General features: G+C 44.1%; 1 protein-coding gene and 1 long non-coding RNA gene across 3 annotated transcripts in view; one reads left to right on the plus strand and one right to left on the minus strand.

The window, feature by feature from the left end:
• Window positions 1-5,146: 5,146 nt before the first annotated feature.
• The window catches only part of LOC138663479 (gastrula zinc finger protein XlCGF26.1-like), a 51,045-nt gene continuing 30,858 nt past the window's right edge, over window positions 5,147-25,333 (plus strand). The window contains exon 1 of the mRNA XM_069749709.1: window positions 5,147-5,209. The gene's annotated coding sequence lies outside the window, so the exon portion shown is untranslated. The remainder of the gene's footprint in view (window positions 5,210-25,333) is intronic.
• Window positions 8,440-12,456, minus strand: LOC138663491 (uncharacterized). 2 transcript variants are annotated; one of them, XR_011318195.1, is made up of 4 exons: window positions 12,194-12,456; window positions 11,682-11,750; window positions 10,764-11,128; window positions 8,440-10,253 (listed from the first exon to the last, which is right to left on the minus strand). It is a non-coding gene; the product is annotated as an uncharacterized lncRNA (long non-coding RNA). The 2 variants fall into 2 exon arrangements; XR_011318194.1 differs by having other exon boundaries at window positions 8,440-11,128.

The following is a 25,333-nucleotide window of genomic DNA, read 5'->3' on the forward strand; positions in this document are numbered from 1 at the left end:
TAGTTATATTTTATATTTTATTGCTGTGCATATATTTTTTGGCTCATAGCACCTTATATAATAGATACTATTTATTCATTTGTTTTTCACTATATATTTTTTTACATTTGTTTATATATATACATTTTTTAGATTTTTGTTTTGTTTTATGGGAATCATAAAGTAGAGATTTTTTATGTATATATCATAGTGGGGACCTTGTGATAATTATATTGGGTACGCTATTATTTTTAAATATTCTTATATTGCCCTGTGGTATGGACTAAATGATGTTTTTATGTTTTTATGAAATATTGATTGTTATTTTTAAAAGATGATGTAATAAAAGCAGATATAATTATAATATAATCCCTTGTGTGGTGTTGGTCTCTGGTAAGTCTGTAATCTAGGTGTTTGGGATTGTTCATTCCACGTGGTGATGGTAATCACAAAACTGCACAGAATACCTGGGACTGGTAAATAAGTTATATGAGACACAATGAGATATATATAATATATATACAGTCACCATCTGGTATTTCTATGTATTAATACTATTTTTAAAAAAGGTACCCCATTGGGGAATTGTTTGGCAGCTCATGGACTCCATTTTAAGTCTCAGTGACCCACACCACTACATTGGGCTTACTTCTTAACTCTGTCTCCTGCAATTTCTCTTGTTTAACTGCCACTAGATCACCAGGGTGAACGTGCTTTGTACTGTTATAGGCTGGGGAAGTTTGGGCAAGGGGCCTGCGATGGCACTAGTCTATTTTTAAAAAAGGTATCCCCATTGGGGAATTATTTGGCAGCTCATGCATTCCATTTTAAGTCTCAGTGACCCACACCACTGCATTGCGCTTACTTCTTAACTCTGTCTCCTGTAGTGTCTCTTGTTTAACTGCCACTAGATCACCAGGGTGAAAGTGCTTTGTACTGTTATAGGCCGGTGAAGTTTAGGCAAGGGGCCTGCAATGGCACTAGTCTATTTAAAAAAAAATGTACACCATTGGGGAATTGTTTGGCAGCTCATGCACTCCATTTTAAGTCTCAGTGACCCTCATAACTACATTGGGCTTACTTCTTAACTCTTTCTCCTGCAATGTCTCTTGATTAACTGCCACTAGATCACCAGGGTGACCGTGCTTTGTACTGTTATAGGCCGGTGAAGTTTGGGCAAGGGGGGGGCTGTGATGGCAATAATATATTTTAAAAAAGGTACCTCACATTGGTGAAACCACATCTTTGACTTCATAACATTTGCGTACCTTAAAGAGCTCCCTTAAAAAGCTCCTTTTTGTGTTGCCTGGTTGCTCACATTAGACACATCACACTTCATATAAATTTGATAAAGCAATGCTGTTAGTTTGGCTCTGTAGTGAATTAAAAATATAGCTTTGTCCACTATATTAGTTTGCCTCCTTGAGAGCCATAACTTTGGCTGCCTCAAATGTACAAATGGCGAATATACAAATGGCAATTTGTAAACAAGATTAAAATACTGTATACCGAATGCATTCAGACAACACATAGCTGTATTTCTTGTAAAACATTTACAGATATGACAAACAATGCTCATAGTGACACAATCTTGATAAATGTTTGCTTACTCACTTCACAAACAGTTCTAAGTCTCTATATGTTTGCTGTTTGTCATTGTAAAACATTAAGGTTTACTGAAACTATGCCTGTGTTGGTTTGATCTAAATCCTTGTGGCTTTTATTTTCTAGGGGTTTATGGCCCCTCGTCTGATGACTCCATGATATCTCAGTTTCATCCAACCTTGAAAAGTGGCCACTTGAAGGTCTGGGTGAAACTAGAGTTACTACATAGTGTAAATCACTATACAAGACCAGAGAAACATGACTAAGACAGATGCCAAAATTGGAGTACATGTACAGTGTGCTGATACCTGCATAATTGGGGATGCCCATGCAGTGTAGGTAATTTTCTGCAGTGTGGTGTTGCTTCTCTGATATTCCAGACGGATGATGTTTAAAAGCCTCTTGGTGATGATCTAAGTATACTATATGTAGTTAATCTTCATATATACGTAATCACTATATTTATTTAATCCTTCTATGTACTTATTAACCTTTGTATGTTGACATATACAAAAGTGTACGCACTCACACTATTCAATCATACTATTCCTTGAATTTTGTAGTTTGCAATAAAATTGTGTTGTATTGCAAGTATTAGCCTTTTTTTACAGCCGTATCTGAACCTTAGTGTTAAAAACATGGCAAATAAAATTGCCAAATTCTCCTGTAAATAATTGTGCAAAGAGGGAACCATCATATCATCAAAAAATATGAGTGGATTTCTATGGGCCCATCCAGCATGTGGGTTCAATGGCGTAATGGGGTTCATATGACTGACTATGCAGCAGGGCTGGCCTTGCTGCCAATGTGTAAAACAAAGGAGTACGGGAGTACAAAATGCATATTGTGAAGTGGATTTTCCTGGGCCCATCCAGTATTTGGGTTCCAAGGCGTAATGGGGTGCATATGACTATGCAGCAGGGATGGCCTTGCTGCCAATGTGTAAAACAAAGGAGTGCGGGCGTACAAAATGCATATTGTGAAGTGGATTTTCATGGGCCCATCCAGCATGTGGGTTCAAAGGCTTATTGGGGTGCATATGAATTGGTAGTAGGGCAGGCCTTGCATTCAATGCAACACTTTTTCAGGAGGCCCTCTTGTACATCTTATGAAAGGGGTATTGTGGTGCATGGTAATTCTTGGCCACCCATCCACTCACGGCATAGGCTACAACAACTTAGGAGACCCACTGTTTAATAATGGTCCTTTAAGAAGATTAATGCCACCTGATGCACCAGTAAAGATAGGCTCTGTGACTTTAAGAGTCCCTCCTTCATAAATGAAACAAGATGGGTCTGCGTATGTGTCACACACTACATGGCCAGCTAGGGTTGGTAAATGTTACAATGACATTTCCCAGTGAATGCATTTGTAGTGGTTGAAAGCAATGTTAAAGTTCAAAAAAGCTTCAAAAATGCTGCGTCTGAACTAAACCTAAGTGGGGGTGGAAATTTTCAGTCTGGTGTTAAATATTTGGCCTTACAGGCAAGTCATTAACCTGCAAAGGATGTACCTTGACATATTTCCAAGCAAAACCCGTTTTGGTTTTGTTTTAATGTGTTTTTTGTTGCACCGGGAAAAATGGCATAAATCTCGGAAAAAAATGATTAAAGCTGTGACCTAGGAGTCAGGAATACTTCCAGGGGCGATCCTCATGATGTTCCTGTGTCATTTGAGCAGTGTTTCCATCATTTTCAGACTTTGTTAGACCTTAAAAGGACCCCCCGGGGGGATCGCGGTAAAAATACTCGGGTCTCCCATAGACTTACATTGGGCTCGTTGTTCTGGCTGAGTACCCGAGTATTCCAATCTGCTCGACCCAAACAATGAGCACCTGAGCATTTTAGTGCTTGCTCTTCACTAGTAACTAGGTGTCCACCAGGTCTTCACTGGAGCTACTGATGAGGATAGGCTGGACAGCAGGTAGACACCAGGATTAGAAACACAAGTGTGAGGTACAACATGTAACACACACTAACCCCTAGCAGATTGAACAGTCTAGGAACCAACATTCAGCAGGGCGGTGGGTGGAGCTGCCTAATATAGGACCTGCATGGGATAGACTGGGGAACCTAATCTCTGAAGGACACAGCAGGGTTATATTCCTGTAGAGACTGGCCAATCCTGCCATAAGGCCACATGGAAGCAACATGCTGAGCAGCCGTGCTGTTTCCATAGTGAGTAGGGAGACACTGAGAGGGCACGTGAGGTACCACCGTGACACCTGGTTAGGAGCCCACTCAGATGTTTCCCCCCTGAGCTGAACCCCTCGCTGCGCCTCAGAACAAATGTAATATTATCTTCACAGCCAAATGGTAAAGATCAGTGACACCTGTGGGATCAAAATGCCCATTACACCCTGAGATGACTTCCCTGTTGGGTACTGGGCCTGAAATTGGGTCACTTTAGAGGGTTATATGTCATCACACCCCTCGGGGGCTTTGTAATTTGCCCCCACAAGTGAGGACTGCCAAATTACTGCTCCAAAAGCAAAACTGTGACTCTCCCCATTGGAGCCCGGCCGTGTGCAGTCATTTCTGGCCTCAGCTTTGGGGAGAAATTTCTGTATTCATTGTGGCTCCATTTTACTCTGTGAAATTGAAAAGTTTGGACCCAAAACATTTTAATGGAAAAAATAATTTTTCCACGACCCAGAAATATAAAGATCCATGGTGGGAAAAAAACACCACCCAGACCCAGATGGATTCCCTGAGGACTGTCAGTCTGATATGGGGTCACTTTGGGGGTGGGGGGTCACTGTTCTGGCAGCTGCACATTATTCCAGACAGATTTGTAATCCTGAATCCAAACAGTGATTCTTCCCTTTGGAGCCGCGGAAGCGAGATCTCCAGCCACATTCTGGGGGTCGCCTCATTCTCCAGAAATTACTTTATACATTGTGAAGGGTCCTATAAGATATTCCTGCCCACAGCGCCCCCATCCAGCGAGTGTCTGAGAAAGGTCACCGAAATGTCACAATATTCACGTGCTATATATGTTCTTCTCTATACAGCTCATACACACGCGGCTCTGCTCCGTACACCTCGTACACACACGGCTCCTCTCCGTACACATGCGGCTCCGCTCTGTACACCCAGTACACATGCGGCTCCGCTCTGTACACCTCATACACACACGGTTTTGCTCCGTACACCTCATACACAAATGGCTCTGCTCCGTACACCTCGAACACACGGCTCCGCTCCATACACTCAGTACACATGGGGCTCCGCTCCGCTCTGCACACCCCGAACACGCGCAGCCCCACTCTGTACACCTCATACACATGCGGCTCTGCACACCCAGTACACATGCGGCTCCGCTTCATATACCTCATACATGTGGCTCCATACACCTCGTACACACGCGGCTCTGCTCCATACACCTCGTGTACACACACACACACGGCTCTACTACATCCGCACTGTAAACCCCTCCTGACCCCATACATAATCTTCCTCTCATCCAGCATCATGACAACCAGCACAGCAGAGTCCTACATACACTCACTGAGGCCCCTGATCATGTGACCCCTGACTCCTCCCCTCCTGTGACATCATCACAGGTCCTGTCTTCACAGAACAGCCATTCAGCTCGTCTGCTGGAGTTGCTCCTTTAAGAACAGGTAACATTGCAAAAAGTAGAACAATTCCCCCATTAAGTGATTGGATCCCCCAGATCTTTCATAGATCTTAGTGATATTACTGACTGGAGTTTCCAGAGCGCTGGATTCAGGGCAGTCCTAGTGCTGACTGAGCCGTGCGCCTCCATCTATAGTTCTGTAGTGGTAGGTGGTGGAGCCGCTCGTTCCTCTGCATTGTTCGCAGTGAAATAAACTTTCCATTGTCAGGATAGACGCTGAGATGACGTCTAGTCGGTTGTGTGGCGCAGGTCTCCTGGCAGTGTGCTCCGGGCGCGCGCTCCGGCCTATCACAGGGGCAGCACCTGCACGTCTGCAAACATCCTCAGCCAATAGCCGGGAGACGGATGTCAGAGGCTGCAGATCGTTGCACTGCATTCACTGCAGAAGGTCTCAGTAGTTTGATTTGCAGATGAATGGCCACTTCCCCGGTGCATATGGCCACACCTGCACCTGAGTGTTGATGTACTTGCTGCTGGCAAGCGTGGGTGATATTTCTACTTCCCTGGTGAGTCCTGGAGCTGCAGCAGTCGGCTAGTGTCCTCTTTAGTATTTGAAGGAGGACGGTGTTTCTCTGAGTCTACTCAAGCTAGGTTTCCCCTTGTTTTATGTATCCTGTCTTTAGCGGTAGTGGGGATTGTCTAGCACTCATCCTGTCCTTCCCGATACAGGGCTTATCGTCAGGGTCAGGCAGGGATTATGTATCCTGCTCGGTGATTGGTGCGGAACCTATGTAGGTAAGATAGGGCAGACAGGGTGACATTAGATCTGTCTAGGGGTCTCCACTCCACCATTCCCTAGTGTATGGTTCCCTTTTCCTTATCCCTTCATGTTGCACATAGCCTTTCCTTCTTGTTACATGATGGAGACGTTTGATATTTAAGGCACCCTCCATTATTGGGAAGTACTTTAGCAACTTTAGTAATCAGTGTGTTTTCTGTTGCTTAGTTGTAAGGTCCCTGTACCTGTGCTCCCTTAGCTTGATCCTGTCCATCATGTTTGCCCTGTTTGAACCTGATCATGTGCCTCCTTCTGTAACCTGCTCCTGAGCCCATCCTGCATCTACCAGAACCTGATCCATCTTGTATGCACCTATATCACTACCCTCACCAGTGCAGTCTGAACCTGCACCTGTGTGATCCTGTACCCGAGTCCGTCCTGTGTTCCTGACCGTATCGTGTCTGTTTTCTATCCGGTACCTGTCCTTTTACCAGCCATAGAGTCCTGATCCAGAACTTATTCTGTCTTTATGTGGTGCTCTGCTTAGAAATTCATACTGATGGCTTCTGACAGGTCACTGATCCCTCACTAACCTGCCTCCTATTTTACATACTGAATATAATATGTTTTAAAAAAAATAAATGCACATTCAGCAGGCAGGTGCTGGCGGTGATGCCTGCGCTGTAGCATGATCGCATCTATAATACCCATTTAATCATTTTATGTAATTAATATGTAAGCAGAGCACCACACAAAGAGCCCCACTCACAGACCGCCCCGAAGCACGAGAATCTCATTAACTGAAAATTGTAAATAAAGATTAAACAAAACCACAAGACGGATTTCATCACCAGGTATCATTTTAATCAGTATAATGATGCCGACCTGACACTGTGTGTAGGTTACTGTGCACAATCCTGCTGGCAGGTTCTGTTTAAATCATGTCGATCAGAGGGGCACTGACCATTCAGAAGCTCTTCCCTTTTCTCTGGCCAAGTTGGATTACACGTAACTATAATAAACAAATCTGGACGACCATATATGTGAACATATGTCATGGCGTCCTGAGCGAACTCGTGCATATGTCAGGGATGTCCTGTAAATGTAGCCAGTAAAATAACCATTCCCCCAATGTCCATCACGTTGCCATGATTGGCAATAGCATTTCTTAAATTAAACAACCACCACAAGACGGATTTCATCAACCAAGGTAACATTTTAATCAGTATAACGGCGCCGAGCTGACACTGTCTGTAGGTTACTGTGCACAATCCTGCTGACAGGTTCACTTTAAATCCTGTCCATTAGAGAGACCCTGCTTCGGCTGTACTGTATGTACAAAAGACGCTCGCTCTCCACCTTGGCATACGTATCATATAAATTTATGAAAAAGTTGCCTACACTGTTGTCTGATCATTATTTGGTAGTTGTAGACGTCCATAGCTGATATTTTATTCGTTGGTTTATTGATCGGCCTAGCAGTGTTGGGATCAGTCGGCGTTAGATTATAGTGATCGCCATCTTGGCCATTCCACAATATTATAGGATATTGCAGAGCGTCATATGATCTATGTGTTTCCGTAATACGCTGAAGATATTCGCTTCGTCGCTGAATAATTATATCTCGGCTTAGAAAGTCCCGTCCAACCATTACAATAGCTACTTTGTTAACACTGAGAGAATTAAATCGCCTTCTGTGCTCACCAACCGGTGTCTTGTCTGCTCTTATTACACCCTGATATTCCGCACTTGACATTCTCTCTAAGGCCATGTTCACGCGTTGCGGTTTTTACCGCGGATCCGCAGCGTTTTTGACGCTGTGGATCGGCAGCAGTTTTCCATGCGGTCTACAGTACCATGTAAACCTATGGAAAACCAAATCTGTTGTGCACATGCTGCGGAAAAAAACGCGTGGAAACGCAGCGGTGTTTTTTCCGCAGCATGTCAATTTTTTCTGCGGAACTGCAGCGTTTCTGCACCCATTGACTTGCATTGAGTAGGGCACTTCCGCAGCAAAACCACAGATGTAAAAAAGATCTGCGGTTTAGCTGAGGAGGAAACGCTGCAGTTCGGGAGGAGGGGAAGAGTGTGGGCGGTGACTGTGTGCATGTGTGTGGGCGGGCGGGGTCTGCAAGCTCTTCGTGCCGGGTCTGTGGGCTGTCCGGGGGACTGCAGCCTCTCCGTGCCGGGTCTGCGGGCTGTCCGGGTGGTTTGCGGGCTGTCCGGGTGGTCTGCGGGCTGTCTGTGCCAGCTCTGTGGGCTGTCCGGGTGGTCTGCGGGCTGTCCAGGTGGTCTACGGGCTGTCTGGGGGGTCTGCGGCCTGTCCGGGGGGGGGGGGGTCTGCGGCCTGTCCGGGGGGGGGTCTGCGGCCTGGCCGGGTGTGTGTGGCACTGTGTGTGTCATTGTGTGTGTGCAGCCACAAGGAAAAGAATAGCCTATGCATAAATAAGCGCACACCTAAATATATAAGAAACACAATCTTTATTATAGACATAAACAAGGACAAAAACACATAAATCCATTAAAATCAATTAAAACCATGTGGAAAAAACCACCCTTCCCCCTGAGAGAATGATATGACCAAAGTGAGGTCTAATCCCGCATACAAAAGTATACACCAAAATCACACACTATAGCATATGGATATAGACAAGTGCAATACAATAACATATAACTGATACCTATCCAGCAATATAGCGCACATGGGGCGTCCCTGTCATAATCAATCATAAACCATAAAGGAACAAATAATAACAATTGCTAAAGGACCCTAAATGCAGAAATATTGGTTGCTAAAACTAGCAGCAGCAAAATATCCATATAGCTGGGCATGAAAATACATCCACAAAGAAAGAGGATATGGGGTCACAAAATATAGTGAATAAATAGTGCTACCCAAGAGGGCGCTATAGGATCCCCAAATCCGTCTAAGAAAAGATCCGAGCAATGTGCCAGTATCGGGAATGCCTAGAGCTCAAAGACATACCCTAAACGCCATGGAGAATGCGGGAAGCCTCCAACAAGTAAGGAAGCAAAAAGCATCAGGGGGAGGGAGTGGGGAGAAGTCCCACGCGTATCGCTGCCTCTGTGCAGCTTCGTCAGGGAATGAGCAGCAACGATATGTGTCAGCCTTATATACAAACAGTACCGTATCCTGTTGATTGCCACACCGGAAGGCCCCGTCCGGGGACCGGAAATGTAGGAAAGAGGAAGCGCGCACCCATCATATTCAGCCCCGGCTCTAATTAGTCCCAACTATGTGTCAGGACCGGCGCATGCGCTGACAGAGCCGGCAAAAAGGTAAATGGAGAGAGCGCAGGCGCGGTGTGCGGCCGCACAAAAAAGAGAGAGAGGGAAGGAGGAAAGTCCCAGGCCAATCGCAATCAGCGATTGTGCAGAAGAGGAGCCCCGGAATTCTAAATATATGGACAGATGGAGCCCAGGGGTACACTAGGATGGAGGACAAAGAAAGAAAAGAAGTATATACATATGCATACCATAAATGAAATGAAAAAACAAAGATATTTATATATAATAAGAATAATAATAATGAAAATAATAATAATAAATAAATAAATATGTCAAAAAGGAAAAGCACATGTATGTGCCAAATAACTATGATAAATCCTAAGCCTAGAAGAGGAGCAAAGAGGCGATTGTTATTATTATCATTATTTATGTATAAATCAATCAATACCCTATCCAAAAGGGATAGGAAGACATCCCCTACCTATAAGTAGGAAGATGTACCGGCCTCAATACATGCACATAAACATAATACAACATATAAACAAAATGCAAAACACATATAATAATGTGAAAACATGTATCCAAAAACCAATAAAATACATTTCCATTTGATATCAAAACAAACAGAACATATGGTAATCAAGACATACGGATATATGTCCCAAAGAATAGAATAGAGGGCCAATATCCACAAATGTCTATATTTCTCAAATGCCTCTCCATTCCTTGTATAACATTATACTTCAATCCAGATCCAGTCTTCTAATTCCGTCCATAATACAAATCCCTTGTTCCAATCCCAAAGCGCAATGTACTTGTCCTGGAATCCCGGTTCCAATCCCGGGGAACCAGATATAGGGAAATCCCTTTGTTCCAATCCAAAGTGCCACGTAAGTATCCATATTCTTTATAGTCTTTAATCCTGTCCTAGGAAACCAGTGTACAGGAGCTCCTCATTTAGGCCAAACGGGGAGATAGATTTTAGCCGAAAAATCCAGCGGGCTTCATGTTGCAGCAGTAATCTATGCCGGCTACCGCCTCTTTCATTGCCCTGGATTCTCTGCAGGCCAAAAAAATGGGTGTTAGTAGGTTTGCCTCCATGTTTCCTCATATAATGTGCTGCAACTGGCGTTAACATTTTGCCTTTCTTGGAGTCTGCATGGGCTAGGTTAATAGTTGAGAGATGTTTTTGTGCCCGCTTTCTCAGCTCCTGTGATGTCTGCCCTACATACACTTTCTGACATGGGCAAACAATAGCATAAATGACAGAACTTGTTTTGCAGTTGATATACTGAGCAAGAGAATGCTCCACATTATCACCAGGGTTAATAAAGAAATCCCTGGTGGGAAGCATATATGGACATACATTACATTCACCGCAGGGGAACGACCCCCTGAGGCGAATCCCACGATTGAGCCTAATCACCGGACGCGAGAAATGGCTTCTCGTAACAATATCCCGTAAGTTAGGAGCCCTTCTAGCCGTCATAAGAGGTCTAGAGCTGACACAAGAAGATGTTTGGGCATCCGAAGTTAGGATGTCCCAGTTTTGATTTAAGATGTTTCTCACCTGGCTCCAATTTGTACTATACTCCGTGATGAATCTCACTGAGGAGTCCTGTAGGCGGGGACGCGATGTTAGGAGGGCCTCCTGATTAAGGGTCCTGGCACGTTGGAAGGCAGTGGAAACAGTTCTCTTAGGGTATCCCCTCCCATATAATCTCCTGGTCAAATCCTTTGCCTGTTCTCTGAAACTTGCATCTGTTGTACAATTTCGCCGGGTACGTAGAAACTGTCCCACAGGTATTCCAGTCCGCGTGTGGTGAGGGTGAAAACTCTGATATTGTAACAAGTTATTCGTGGCCGTTGGCTTACGGTATAAATCCGTGAACAGTTTCTCCCCATCGACTCCCACTCGAAGGTCCAAAAAGATAGCTGAATTCGGGGAAAAAGAGGATGTTAAGAAAATATTTAATGAATTTTCATTAAGCTCCCTCAAAAATTGGGTACAAGAAGCTTCGGTCCCCACCCAAATGAAAAAAATGTCATCCAAAAAACGATGCCAATACTTAATGTGATTAAGATAACCCTGCGAACTAAAGACCATCGTCTCCTCCCACCAACCCAAAAAGATGTTTGCGTATGCCGGCGCGCATCGCGCACCCATGGCCACGCCCGATACTTGCTTATAATACGTCCTGTCAAACAGGAAGTAGTTATGATGTAACACAAAGTAAAGGAGGTCCAAGATAAAAGAATCATGGAGGCGATTAGAGCCCTCCAATTTATTAAGGAAGTAAGAGAGTGCCTGAATACCATGGGTATGAGCGATATTTGAATAAAGCGACTCCACGTCACATGTCACTAACAACTCCTGGCCTGTTAAGGTGATGTTACGGCAAACACTAATAAAGTGAGATGTATCTTTAATATAAGCTGGTAATGCCGAGGCAATGGGTTGAATGAAGTAATCAATATAGGTACATACCCGTTCGCTCATACTTCCTATACTGGACACAATTGGTCTTCCTGGTGGCTTTTGGATGTTCTTATGCACCTTGGGCAAAAGGTAAAAGGTAGGGGTAACTGGGTTATCCACCCACATAAATCTCTTTTCACTTGGGGAAATTATTCCCATAGAGGTTGCCCGATCAATCAAATTATGTAATCTCTCCAAAAAGATTCCAGTAGGATCCGATGGCAATCTCATATAGAATCTCTGATCCCCCAATTGTCTGTTGGCTTCTTCAAGGTACATATTGGATGGCCACAGAACTACATTCCCCCCCTTGTCTGCTTCTCTTATAATGATGGAATCATTGTTTTTCAGGGACCTAATGGCCCTTCTCTCTTGAAACGAGAGATTATAAGTAAAGCCAAAGCTTTGTGGGAGCCGCAGGATGTCCCTTTTAGCCGATTCAAAGAAAAATTTAACCGCTGGTACCAACGAAAAAGATGGGGCAGAGGAGGACTTAGTTCTTAATGGGAACTTTCTCCTACCTGTTGTTACAGTATTCTCCTCCAAAAGGTCCAGGAGATCCCGAAAAACCTGTTGATCCTCAATGGAAGTAGTTTGAAGGGCTTCCGGTTGCTTGTGAATTACCTGAAAAATCAATTTCCTACAGAATAAATACAGATCCTTGATTAGGTCAAACTTATCTGTAGTTCGGGTGGGAGAAAAAGAGAGACCTCTACGTAGAACAGAAAGCTCAGCTGGAGATAATACATAGTCCGATAGATTTATTACCTGCAAGGACGTATCCACTTGAGGCGAAAGGTTAGAACCAGTTACCAATGCTTGGTCTTGTGATTGTGCCGGTAGGGGGAATTGGGACCCCTCCGGTTGGTTTGACGTTTTCTGAGATTTCTTGCGCTTACCTCCGCGCCTGGTCCTATATCGAGGTCGCTGCCTCCTGAGGACAAAAAATCACTCGAACTGGTGGCATTAGTTGTAGTAGCCAGAGGAACTGGTATGTGGGCATGAGATGTTTGTTTAAACGGACGAGAGTTCCCCAAGTGTCTCCATCTGTAAGCCCTTTGGTTCTCAAAATCCTGACGATCCCTCTGGAATTTCTTTTGTTTACGATCCATAATTTCTTTTTCAAACTTGTCCAATATTTCTTTAAGTTTTTGTTTGAAGGGAATTACCAGCTGAGTCTCATCAAAAGCCATCAATTTATTTTCTAGGTCCTTAATATTTTGCTTGGTTACAGAAAAAAGCTGCCTATCATGCTCCACAAGCATATTAATAATAATGCTTGAACACTGCAGCAGTCCCTTTTCCCAGATACATTGAAATGCAGTTGACGGCTCCCATGCAGGAAAAATTTGGACCCGTAGACCACGTGGGACTATCCCAGTTTTAAGGTATTCCTCTAGTGTTCTGATGTTCCACCATAAACGGACCGCTAATTTATTAGCTATTGTGATATCCGTTGATAACCTAGTGAAATCTGAATCATTTACTAATGGGGCACTATTAGAAAATAGACCCGATGATTGGGTCTGCCAAATCGCCTCCCTAGCTTCCCAATCCATGACAGGATCTATCCGCAAAGGAACCAACAGGATAAACAATATGAAACAACAAAAATATATCCAAAAGACAATAATAACAAAAATAATTATTATCCAAAAGGGTACCCAATAGCCCCCATACTATATAGATAAGGATCAACAATAAATCCCGTGCCCCCTGAGACTAGAACACACCCCAATAGAAGTGGGGTGTAAAACAGGGATCAACAGGTCAAAGGATCACAGGTGCACTGCCTATATATAAATCATATATCTAAAGAAAAGTAATAAACATAACTAAATAAATTCTATAGGGTGCTGCAAAAATGCATAGAAACAGCATAGCCACAAGGAAAAGAATAGCCTATGCATAAATAAGCGCACACCTAAATATATAAGAAACACAATCTTTATTATAGACATAAACAAGGACAAAAACACATAAATCCATTAAAATCAATTAAAACCATGTGGAAAAAACCACCCTTCCCCCTGAGAGAATGATATGACCAAAGTGAGGTCTAATCCCGCATACAAAAGTATACACAAAAATCACACACTATAGCATATGGATATAGACAAGTGCAATACAATAACATATAACTGATACCTATCCAGCAATATAGCGCACATGGGGCGTCCCTGTCATAATCAATCATAAACCATAAAGGAACAAATAATAACAATTGCTAAAGGACCCTAAATGCAGAAATATTGGTTGCTAAAACTAGCAGCAGCAAAATATCCATATAGCTGGGCATGAAAATACATCCACAAAGAAAGAGGATATGGGGTCACAAAATATAGTGAATAAATAGTGCTACCCAAGAGGGCGCTATAGGATCCCCAAATCCGTCTAAGAAAAGATCCGAGCAATGTGCCAGTATCGGGAATGCCTAGAGCTCAAAGACATACCCTAAACGCCATGGAGAATGCGGGAAGCCTCCAACAAGTAAGGAAGCAAAAAGCATCAGGGGGAGGGAGTGGGGAGAAGTAACATAGTAACATAGTAACATAGTTAGTAAGGCCGAAAAAAGACATTTGTCCATCCAGTTCAGCCTATATTCCGTCATAATAAATCCCCAGATCTACGTCCTTTTACAGAACCTAATAATTGTATGATACAATATTGTTCTGCTCCAGGAAGACATCCAGGCCTCTCTTGAACCCCTCGACTGAGTTCGCCATCACCACCTCCTCAGGCAAGCAATTCCAGATTCTCACTGCCCTAACAGTAAAGAATCCTCTTCTATGTTGGTGGAAAAACCTTCTCTCCTCCAGACGCAAAGAATGCCCCCTTGTGCCCGTCACCTTCCTTGGTATAAACAGATCCTCAGCGAGATATTTGTATTGTCCCCTTATATACTTATACATGGTTATTAGATCGCCCCTCAGTCGTCTTTTTTCTAGACTAAATAATCCTAATTTCGCTAATCTATCTGGGTATTGTAGTTCTCCCATCCCCTTTATTAATTTTGTTGCCCTCCTTTGTACTCTCTCTAGTTCCATTATATCCTTCCTGAGCACCGGTGCCCAAAACTGGACACAGTACTCCATGTGCGGTCTAACTAGGGATTTGTACAGAGGCAGTATAATGCTCTCATCATGTGTATCCAGACCTCTTTTAATGCACCCCATGATCCTGTTTGCCTTGGCAGCTGCTGCCTGGCACTGGCTGCTCCAGGTAAGTTTATCATTAACTAGGATCCCCAAGTCCTTCTCCCTGTCAGATTTACCCAGTGGTTTCCCGTTCAGTGTGTAATGGTGATATTGATTCCTTCTTCCCATGTGTATAACCTTACATTTAGTCCCATGCGTATCGCTGCCTCTGTGCAGCTTCGTCAGGGAATGAGCAGCAACGATATGTGTCAGCCTTATATACAAACAGTACCGTATCCTGTTGATTGCCACACCGGAAGGCCCCGTCCGGGGACCGGAAATGTAGGAAAGAGGAAGCGCGCACCCATCATATTCAGCCCCGGCTCTAATTAGTCCCAACTATGTGTCAGGACCGGCGCATGCGCTGACAGAGCCGGCAAAAAGGTAAATGGAGAGAGCGCAGGCGCGGTGTGCGGCCGCACAAAAAAGAGAGAGAGGGAAGGAGGAAAGTCCCAGGCCAATCGCAATCAGCGATTGTGCAGAAGAGGAGCCCCGGAATTCTAAATATATGGACAGATGGAGCCCAGGGGTCTTGATTACCATATGTTCTGTTTGTTTTGATATCAAATGGAAATGTATTTTATTGGTTTTTGGATACATGTTTTCACATTATTATATGTGTTTTGCATTTTGTTTATATGTTGTATTATGTTTATGTGCATGTATTGAGGCCGGTACATCTTCCTACTTATAGGTAGGGGATGTCTTCCTATCCCTTTTGGATAGGGTATTGATTGATTTATACATAAATAATGATAATAATAACAATCGCCTCTTTGCTCCTCTTCTAGGCTTAGGATTTATCATAGTTATTTGGCACATACATGTGCTTTTCCTTTTTGACATATTTATTTATTTATTATTATTATTTTCATTATTATTATTCTTATTATATATAAATATCTTTGTTTTTTCATTTCATTTATGGTATGCATATGTATATATTTCTTTTCTTTCTTTGTCCTCCATCCTAGTGTACCCCTGGGCTCCATCTGTCCATATATTTAGAATTCCGGGGCTCCTCTTCTGCACAATCGCTGATTGCGATTGGCCTGGGACTTTCCTCCTTCCCTCTCTCTCTTTTTTGTGCGGCCGCACACCGCGCCTGCGCTCTCTCCATTTACCTTTTTGCCGGCTCTGTCAGCGCATGCGCCGGTCCTGACACATAGTTGGGACTAATTAGAGCCGGGGCTGAATATGATGGGTGCGCGCTTCCTCTTTCCTACATTTCCGGTCCCCGGACGGGGCCTTCCGGTGTGGCAATCAACAGGATACGGTACTGTTTGTATATAAGGCTGACACATATCGTTGCTGCTCATTCCCTGACGAAGCTGCACAGAGGCAGCGATACGCGTGGGACTTCTCCCCACTCCCTCCCCCTGATGCTTTTTGCTTCCTTACTTGTTGGAGGCTTCCCGCATTCTCCATGGCGTTTAGGGTATGTCTTTGAGCTCTAGGCATTCCCGATACTGGCACATTGCTCGGATCTTTTCTTAGACGGATTTGGGGATCCTATAGCGCCCTCTTGGGTAGCACTATTTATTCACTATATTTTGTGACCCCATATCCTCTTTCTTTGTGGATGTATTTTCATGCCCAGCTATATGGATATTTTGCTGCTGCTAGTTTTAGCAACCAATATTTCTGCATTTAGGGTCCTTTAGCAATTGTTATTATTTGTTCCTTTATGGTTTATGATTGATTATGACAGGGACGCCCCATGTGCGCTATATTGCTGGATAGGTATCAGTTATATGTTATTGTATTGCACTTGTCTATATCCATATGCTATAGTGTGTGATTTTGGTGTATACTTTTGTATGCGGGATTAGACCTCACTTTGGTCATATCATTCTCTCAGGGGGAAGGGTGGTTTTTTCCACATGGTTTTAATTGATTTTAATGGATTTATGTGTTTTTGTCCTTGTTTATGTCTATAATAAAGATTGTGTTTCTTATATATTTAGGTGTGCGCTTATTTATGCATAGGCTATTCTTTTCCTTGTGGCTATGCTGTTTCTATGCATTTTTGCAGCACCCTATAGAATTTATTTAGTTATGTTTATTACTTTTCTTTAGATATATGATTTATATATAGGCAGTGCACCTGTGATCCTTTGACCTGTTGATTGTGTGTGTGCAGGCATCGTCCAATGGGACTACAAGTCCCATCGGTCTATGCTTGCTACAGTGACAGTGATTTACACATTAGCCAATGACGGGACAGTAGTAGTCCCATCGTCCGGCTAATGTGTTGAATGTATAAAAAAAACAAACCTACAACATGCAACATACATGCAGCATACATGCAACATGCATGCAACATGCATGATATATATATATATATATGTATATATATTTGTATATATATACATATATATATATATATATATATATATATATATATATATATATATATATATATATATATATATATAGGAGAAACAAGAGTAACCAGGTGCACTAAGTAAAAATATATTTTATTGAAAGTTCAAAAATACCAAATAACCACAAATTATCACCAAAAACAACCATAGAAAAAGATACATCAACAGAAAAAGAGATAGAAAAGCCAGGGGGCCACTAATTGCAACTGCCCGATTGATAATAATAATTATTATTATTATTATTTATTATTATAGCGCCATTTATTCCATGGCGCTTTACATGTGAGGAGGGGTATACATAATAAAACAAGTACAATAATCTTGAAAAATACAAGTCACAACTGGTACAGGAGGAGAGAGGACCCTGCCCGCGAGGGCTCACAATCTACAAGGGATGGGTGAGGATACAGTAGGTGAGGGTAGAGCTGGCCGTGCAGCGGTTTGGTCAATCGGTGGTTACTGCAGGTTGTAGGCTTGTCGGAAGAGGTGGGTCTTCAGGTTCTTTTTGAAGGTTTCGATGGTAGGCGAGAGTCTGATATGTTGTGGTAGAGCATTCCAGAGTAGGGGGGATGCACGAGAGAAATCTTGTATGCGATTGTGGGAAGAGGAGATAATAGGGGAGTAGAGAAGGAGATCTTGTGAGGATCGGAGGTTGCGTGCAGGAAAGTACCGGGAGACGAGGTCACAGATGTATGGAGGAGACAGGTTGTGGATGGCTTTATATGTCATGGTTAGGCTTTTGTACTGGAGTCTCTGGGTGATGGGGAGCCAGTGCAGGGATTGACAGAGGGGAGAGGCCGGGGAATAGCGGGGGGACAGGTGGATTAGTCGGGCAGCAGAGTTTAGAATAGATTGGAGGGGTGCAAGAGTGTTAGAGGGGAGGCCACAGAGCAGGAGGTTACAGTAGTCAAGGCGGGAGATGATGAGGGCATGGACTAGGGTTTTTGCAGATTCTTGGTTTAGGAATGTGCGGATCCGTGAAATATTTTTGAGTTGGAGGCGGCAGGAAGTGGAAAGGGTTTGGATATGTGGTTTAAAGGAGAGATCAGTGTCAAGGATTACCCCAAGACAGCGGGCTTGTGGGACTGGGGAGAGTGGGCAGCCGTTTACTGTAATGGATAGGTTCGTTGGGGAGATCGCGTGAGATGGGGGAAAGATGATGAATTCTGTTTTGTCCATGTTAAGTTTTAGAAATCTAGTGGAGAAGAAGGATGAAATAGCGGACAGACATTGAGGGATTCTGGTTAGTAGGGAGGTGATATCTGGTCCAGAGATGTAGATCTGTGTGTCGTCAGCATAGAGATGATACTGAAAGCCGTGAGATTCTATGAGCTGTCCCAGGCCAAAGGTGTAGATGGAGAAGAGCAGGGGTCCTAGAACTGAACCTTGCGGGACTCCGACAGATAGGGGGCGAGGTGAGGAGGTGGTGTGTGAGTGGGAGACGCTGAATGTACGGTCAGTTAGGTATGATGAGATCCAGGATAGGGCCAATTCTGTGATGCCAAGGGATGAGAGGGTCTGCAGCAGCAGGGAATGGTCCACTGTGTCAAAGGCAGAGGACAGGTCCAGGAGGAGGAGGACAGAGTAGTGTCGCTTGCTCTTGGCGGTTAATAGGTCATTGGTGACCTTAGTTAGGGCAGTTTCAGTGGAGTGGTGTGACCGGAAGCCTGATTGAAAGCGGTCGAAGAAGGAGCAGGAAGATAGATGGGAGGACAGTTCAATATGGACATGTTGTTCCAGTAGTTTTGAGGCAAAGGGGAGAAGCGATATAGGGCGATAGCTAGATACAGAGGATGGGTCAAGAGAGGGCTTTTTGAGGATAGGTGTGATTGTGGCATGTTTAAAGCTTGAGGGGAAAATGCCAGTTGTTAGTGATAGGTTAAAGAGATGGGTTAGGGTTGGGATGAAGACTGTGGTGAGGTTTGGGATGAAGTGGGATGGGAGTGGGTCAAGTGCACAGGTGGTGAGATGCGATCTTGAGAGTAGAGTGGAGAGTCCGTCTTCTGTAATGGTGGAGAAGTTGGTTTTGGAGGTGGAGGGCTGGGTAGTTGGGAGGAAGGGTTCTGGGGGTTGTTTACTAAAATTGTCTCTGATGTTCTCAATTTTCTGCTTGAAAAATGAGGCGAAGTCTTCAGCTGAGATGAGTGGGGAGGGAGGAGGTGCTGGGGGACGGAGGAGAGAGTTGAAGGTGTTGAATAACTGTTTGGGGTTGTGAGACAGGGAGGATATGAGAGATGAGAAGTAGGTTTGTTTTGCTGTGGCGAGCATGGTTTTGAAAGCAGTGAGGGACTGTTTGAATGCGATGAAGTGCTCGATGGAGTGGGATCTTTTCCATCTGCGCTCAGCAGCTCTGGAAGCTCGCCTCAGTTCTTTTGTCATGCTGGTGTGCCAGGGTTGTCTGTTGATTTTGCGAGCTTTGGTATGTGTGAGAGGGGCAAGAGATTCCAAAGCTGCAGCTATTGTGGTGTTATATAGAGTGGCAGCATCATCCGCATTGTGTAGGGAGCTTATGTCTGTGAGAGGGAGGAGGGATTCAGAGAGTGAGTGAAGATCAAGGTGTTTAAGATTTCTGCGAGGGTGTGAGAGTTTGTGGGGTGGGGGTTGTAGACAAGGAGTGGAAAGGGAAGAGAATGTAAGTAGGTTGTGGTCAGAAAGAGGAAGAGGTGAGTTTGAGAGGTTAGATAGGGAGCAGAGGCGAGTGAGAATGAGGTCCAGTGTGTGACCATCTTTGTGGGTGGCTGTAGAAGACCATTGAGTGAGGCCAAAGGAGGAAGTGAGAGATAGAAGTTTAGTGGCAGCTGAGAGGGAAGTGTCAATGGGGATGTTGAAGTCGCCCATGATGATAGTGGGGATGTCAGCGGCGAGGAAGTGGAGTAGCCAGGTGGTGAAGTGGTCGAAGAAGGTGGTGGCTGGCCCTGGGGGACGGTAGATGACAGCCAGTTGGAGGTTGGAGGGGGAGTAGATGCGCACAGAGTGCACCTCAAAGGAAGGGAGGATAACAGAGGGTGGCAGTGGGATTGGGGTGAAGGAGCAGTTATCTGACAGGAGAAAACCAACTCCTCCGCCATGCTTGCTGCTGGGGCGGGGTGTGTGAGAAAGGTGGAAGCCACCGTAAGAGAGTGCCGCAGGGGAGGCTGTGTCAGAAGGGGTGAGCCAGGTTTCAGTGATGCCGAGGAAGGAGAGTTTGTTATTGATAAAGAGGTCATGGATAAATGGAAGTTTATTGCAGACAGAGCGTGCGTTCCATAGTTCTCCAGATAGGGAAATTGGGGGAGTGGGGGCTGGATGAATGGGTATGAGGTTACTGTGGTTGCGAGGACGTGTAGAGGATCGTGGCAGGGGATTAGAAATGAGTGTGGGGATGTGATGAGGAGGGCCAGGATTTGGGGATATGTCGCCAGCAATGAGGAGCAGCAGACAGAGCGTTAGAAGGTGTGAGCTGGATAGGTCATGATGTGGCCGTGTGTGCCTGGCGAGAAAGGATTGTATGTGGAGGAATAGTTCTGTGGAGGAGGTGAGATGACTGGGGAGGATGGAGGGAGAAATGACTAGTTCTTTACTGGGTGGAGGGACTACAGGAGTTAGGAAGAAATAAAGTAGTATGGGGGTGAATGTGAAAAGAAACCGAAACATTATAGTGGTTTTCTATTCCTTTCCCTTCCAGTCAATTCCAGTCCAATTCTAGTCTAATTCATAGCAATTAAAAAACTGCAATTTAAAAATGCAATTTCTAAGATGGTCAGACACGTCTGGTCAGACTCATGGCTATGAATTTATGGGCACCTAAGGGCTCACAGCTGAGAGGGAGGATGTGGGCGTGTGTGTCTAGAGCACATGTTCACAGTTAAGCCAGGTCATAAAGAGGGGGTGGGGTAGATGGCCACTCAGGTATGCAAGCAAGAAGCAAGGGAAGTGAAATACGAATGGATAGAAAACAATGGGTAAGCAAAGCATACCAGGTGGGAATTATATGCAGTTCACATAAACACACATTGCAGGAAAGGCAGAGTAGATGGACAGCAGCATACCAGGTGGGAATTATATGCAGTTCACATAAACACACATTGCAGGAAAGGCAGAGTAGATGGACAGCAGCATACCAGGTGGGAATTATATGCAGTTCACATAAACACACATTGCAGGAAAGGCAGAGTAGATGGACAGCAGCATACCAGGTGGGAATTATATGCAGTTCACATAAACACACATTGCAGGAAAGGCAGAGTAGATGGACAGCAGCATACCAGGTGGGAATTATATGCAGTTCACATAAACACACATTGCAGGAAAGGCAGAGTAGATGGACAGCAGCATACCAGGTGGGAATTATATGCAGTTCACATAAACACACATTGCAGGAAAGGCAGAGTAGATGGACAGCAGCATACCAGGTGGGAATTATATGCAGTTCACATAAACACACATTGCAGGAAAGGCAGAGTAGATGGACAGCAGCATACCAGGTGGGAATTATATGCAGTTCACATAAACACACATTGCAGGAAAGGCAGAGTAGATGGACAGCAGCATACCAGGTGGGAATTATATGCAGTTCACATAAACACACATTGCAGGAAAGGCAGAGTAGATGGACAGCAGCATACCAGGTGGGAATTATATGCAGTTCACATAAACACACATTGCAGGAAAGGCAGAGTAGATGGACAGCAGCATACCTGTGGGTAGACAAAACAGCTTGATTAGAGGATACAGGTGGTGATGAGGATGATGAAAGTACAGCAGTGATGAATGCTCAAATGCCCCATGGAATTCTAGTCTAATTCATAGCAATTAAAAAACTGCAATTTAAAAATGCAATTTCTAAGATTGTCAGACACGTCTGGTCAGACTCATGGCTATGAATTTAAGAATTTAAGAATTTATGAATAACCAGTAGTATTAGTCTAAAGTGCTTGTGCAATAATATGGAGCATGGTAAGAGAACTCCTCCAACAAGGGATATTCAAGTCACTACATCCAATCAAAAAAAACCAAAAATAAAACCGTTAAGGAATGAGAAAACTTTCCACGGGCAGAAGCAGGGAGACCCTAGGCCGGTGTTAGATCACCCCGACGCACGTTTTGCGTGTTCAATCCCCAGCTTTATCAGGAGAAAATACAGAAATATAGCAGCAAGGACCTTTTATGGTCACATGGGGAGTCACATGGTACAATTGAGGCCAATCAGTCCGGTTAGAAGCAGCGCATGCGCAGCGCGTCCCCCAGGTCCTGGAAGGTACATCTCGGCATCATGTGTTACTGCGTGGGGAGGGGAATTGTCCCCGTGCGTTCGAGCAAGATGAAGAGATGCGTCGATGTCCACCAGGGGGCGGGAGTTGCGGTACACATTCGTACAACCACTGTGCCACCAATGTAGGATCCAAGTAACCATTTCGGTGCCATAATGTTACAATCAGATGGCTTAATTGATCAAAAAAACACATCAATCTTAGACCTATACTATTTAAAAACGTCACACATATATGCCAAAGTGGATAATAAAATATCATAATGACTCAGTGCATAAATCACATGTTCAGATATCTAGATGTCGCTAGCACCGTCAGCCAATTGTAAACATAAGATGAACGATACGTCTGTAGTTTCAATGTCCGTGAAAGATCACAGAATCAGTCCTGCTGCAGAAATTATAGAAAAAAAAAATAAAAAGAATTAAAATACACATAAAAAACTAACTAACTAGCACCATGCATGGGGGAATATGGAAAGAACGGAGAGATCTCAGAAGTCCCAGAAGAGCAGAGGCATATTAAAGATTTATTATCACAATAAATCATAGAAAAGATGCAAATGATAATGACTCATTTAGACCCCTAGGAGTCAGGATATCTAGTAACACAATCTATTTTGCTTCAACTAGGGCAAGAATTGTTTTATAAACCAAATCCGCTGTGCACATGCTGCGGAAAAAAACACGCAGAAACGCAGCGTTGTTTTTTCCGCAGCATGTCAATTCTTTGTGCAGAGCTGCAGTGTGCAGTGTTTCTGCACCCATTGACTTGCATTGAGTCGGGCACTTCCGCAGCAAAATCGCAGATGTAAATAAATCTGCAGTTTAGCTGAGGAGGAAACACTGCAGTTCAGGAGGGGGGAAGAGTGTGGGCGGAGTGTGGGTAGTGACTGTGTGTATGTGTGTGTGTGGGCAGAGTCTGCACGCTCGCTGAGACGGGTCTGTGGGCTGTCCGGGTGGTCTGCGGGCTGTCTGGGTCGTCTGCGGGCTGTCCAGGTGGTCTGCGGGCTGTTCAGGTCGTCTGTGGGCTGTCTTGGTGGTTTGCGGGCTTTTCGTGCCGGGTCTGCGGGCTGTCCGGGTGTTCTGCGGGCTGTCAGGGTGTGTGTGGCACTGTGTGTGTGTGTGTGTGTGTGCAGGCATTGTCCAATGGGACTACAAGTCCCATCGGGCTATGCCTGCTACAGTGACAGTGACTGACACATTAGCCAATGATGGGACAGTAGTAGTCCCATCATCCAGCTAATGTGTTGAATGTATAAAAAAAACCACAAACATACAACATACATACAACATATTACATACAACATACATACAACATGCATACTACATACATACGTACAACATACTACACACATGCAACATACTACATACATGCAACATACATGCAACATACATAGTAACATAGTTAGTAAGGCCGAAAAAAGACATTTGTCCATCCAGTTCAGCCTATATTCCATCATAATAAATCCCCAGATCTACGTCCTTCTACAGAACCTAGTAATTGTATGATACAATATTGTTCCGCTCCAGGAAGACATCCAGGCCTCTCTTGAACCCCTCGAGTGAGTTCGCCATCACCACCTCCTCAGGCAAGCGATTCCAGATTCTCACTGCCCTAACAGTAAAGAATCCTCTTCTATGTTGGTGGAAAAACCTTCTCTCCTCCAGACGCAAAGAATGCCCCCTTGTGCCCGTCACCTTCCTTGGTATAAACAGATCCTCAGCGAGATATTTGTATTGTCCCCTTATATACTTATACATGGTTATTAGATCGCCCCTCAGTCGTCTTTTTTCTAGACTAAATAATCCTAATTTCGCTAATCTATCTGGGTATTGTAGTTCTCCCATCCCCTTTATTAATTTTGTTGCCCTCCTTTGTACTCTCTCTAGTTCCATTATATCCTTCCTGAGCACCGGTGCCCAAAACTGTACACAGTACTCCATGTGCGGTCTAACTAGGGATTTGTACAGAGGCAGTATAATGCTCTCATCATGTGTATCCAGACCTCTTTTAATGCACCCCATGATCCTGTTTGCCTTGGCAGCTGCTGCCTGGCACTGGCTGCTCCAGGTAAGTTTATCATTAACTAGGATCCCCAAGTCCTTCTCCCTGTCAGATTTCCCCAGTGGTTTCCCGTTCAGTGTGTAATGGTGATATTGATTCCTTCTTCCCATGTGTATAACCTTACATTTATCATTGTTAAACCTCATCTGCCACCTTTCAGCCCAAGTTTCCAACTTATCCAGATCCATCTGTAGCAGAATACTATCTTCTCTTGTATTAACTGCTTTACATAGTTTTGTATCATCTGCAAATATCGATATTTTACTGTGTAAACCTTGTACCAGATCATTAATGAATATGTTGAAGAGAACAGGTACCAATACCGACCCCTGCGGTACCCCACTGGTCACAGTGACCCAGTTAGAGACTATACCATTTATAACCACCCTCTGCTTTCTATCACTAAGCCAGTTACTAACCCATTTACACACATTTTCCCCCAGACCAATCATTCTCATTTTGTGTACCAACCTCTTGTGCGGCACGGTATCAAACGCTTTGGAAAAATCGAGATATACCACGTCCAATGACTCACCGTGGTCCAGCCTATAGCTTACCTCTTCATAAAAACTAATTAGATTGGTTTGAAAAGAGCGATTTCTCATAAACCCATGCTGATATGGAGTTAAACAGTTATTCTCATTGAGATAATCCAGAATAACATCCTTCAGAAACCCTTCAAATATTTTATCAACAATAGAGGTTAGACTTACTGGCCTATAATTTCCAGGTTCACTTTTAGAGCCCTTTTTGAATATTGG

The sequence above is a fragment of the Ranitomeya imitator genome, chromosome 2 (genome assembly GCF_032444005.1).
Source record: "Ranitomeya imitator isolate aRanImi1 chromosome 2, aRanImi1.pri, whole genome shotgun sequence".
Taxonomy (NCBI): Eukaryota; Metazoa; Chordata; class Amphibia; order Anura; family Dendrobatidae; genus Ranitomeya; species Ranitomeya imitator.